The sequence below is a fragment of the Carex rostrata genome, chromosome 32 (assembly GCF_964058835.1).
Source record: "Carex rostrata chromosome 32, lpCarRost1.2, whole genome shotgun sequence".
Lineage (NCBI taxonomy): Eukaryota > Viridiplantae > Streptophyta > Magnoliopsida > Poales > Cyperaceae > Carex > Carex rostrata.
In genome coordinates, this window is record NC_135949.1 from 4,287,549 (window position 1) to 4,290,000 (window position 2,452).

Below are 2,452 nucleotides of genomic sequence, written 5' to 3' on the forward strand. Positions count from 1 at the left end.
ACACACACAGACACACCCACACACACAAACACACAGGCACAGACACACACACACGAGCAAACACACAGGCACACACACACGCACACACACGAACACGTGCACACATAGACGCACACACGCACACACGAACACGCACCCACGCACACACGCACACACAGGCAAACACACGCACACACGCACACCCGCACACACACGCACACGGACACGCACACACCCACACCCGCACAGACCCGCACACACGCGCACACGCCCACACACGCACACACCCACACACACACACACACACGCACACACACACCCAAGCACACACACACCCACCCACACCCACACCCACACAAACACACAAACACACACACACAAACACACAAACACACAAACACACAAACACACAAACACACAAACACACACCCACCTACATCCACACACACAAACACACACGCACACACCCACAAACACTCAAATGAAGGTGTTTGGTGCAATCTAGTTGTGTCCCTAAATGGCATGATAACAGGGCATTTGGAACCCTAATAAAACACTCCAATTGAAGGTGTTGTAGAGCACCCTCATAGTGTCTCTATATGCCATAATAATCTGGCATTTACAATAATAATAAAACACTCGAATTGATGGTGTATGGAGCACTCTAGTTGTGTGTGTCTTTTTGGAAAGATAATAGAACATTTAAAACCCTAATATAACACTCTAATTAAAGGTGTTTGGAGCACACTTGTAGTTCAATCATTAGGATCTCGCGCGCGCGCGCACACACACACACACACACACAAACCCACACACACAAACACACATGCGCACACACACACACACACACACACACACACAGGAGCAAACACACGCACACACAGACGCACACCGACACACACACACACATCCACCCACATACACACACACACACACACACACACACAAACACTCAAATGAAGGTGTTTGTTGCAATCTAGTTGTGTCCCTAAATGGCATGATAACAGGGCATTTGGAACCCAAATAAAACACTCCAATTGAAGGTGTTGTAGAGCACCCTCATAGTGTCTCTATATGCCAAAATAATATGGCATTTACAACAATAATAAAACACTCGAATTGATGGTGTATGGAGCACTCTAGTTGTGTGTCTTTTTGGAAAGATAATAGGACATTTAAAACCCTAATATAACACTCTAATTAAAGGTGTTTGGAGCACACTTGTATTTCAATCATTACGATCGCGCGCCCGCGCGCGCTCACACACACACACACCAACACACACAAACACACAGGCACACACACACACACGAGCAAACACACACGCACACACGCACACACACGAACACGTGCACACACGCACACACGAACACACCCACACCCACACCGACACACACACACACACACAAACACACACCCACCCACATACACACACAAACACACACACACACACACACACACACACACACACACAAACACACACGCACACACACACACACGAGCAAACACACACGCACACACGCACACACACGAACACGTGCACACACGCACACACGAACACACCCACACGCACACACGAACACACCCACACCCACACCGACACACACACACACACACAAACACACACCCACCCACATACACACACAAACACACACACACACACACACACACTAACACTCAAATGAAGGTGTTTGGTGCAATCTAGTTTGTGTCCCTAAATGGCATGATAATAGGGAATTTGGAACTCTAACAAAATACTCCAATTGAAGGTGTTTTAGAGTACCCTCATAGTGTCTCTATATGCCAAGATAATATGGCATTTACAACAATAATAAAACACACGAATTGATGGTGTATGTAGCACTCTAGTTGTGTGTGTCTTTTTGGAAAGATAATAGGACATTTAAAACCCTAATATAACACTCTAATTAAAGGTGTTTGGAGCACACTTGTAGTTCAATCATTAGGATCGCGCGCGCGCGCACACAGACGCACACCCACACACACAAACACACACGTGCACACACACACACACGAACAAACACACACGCACACCCACGCACACACACGCACACGCACACGCACACACGCACACACACACACATGCACACGTGCACACACAGACATGCACACGCGCACACACACCCGCACACCCGCACACTCTCGCACACACACACACGCACACACCCACACCCGCACAGATTCACACACCCCCACACACGCGCACACACACTCGCACACACCCACACACCCACGCACACACCCACGCCCACACCGACACACACACACACACACAAACACACACCCACCCACATACACACACAAACACACACACACACAAACACTCAAATGAAGGTGTTTGGTGCAATCTAGTTGTGTCCCTAAATGGCATGATAACAGGGCATTTGGAACCCTAATAAAACACTCCAAGTGAAGGTGTTTTTGAGCACCCTCATAGTGTCTCTATATGCCA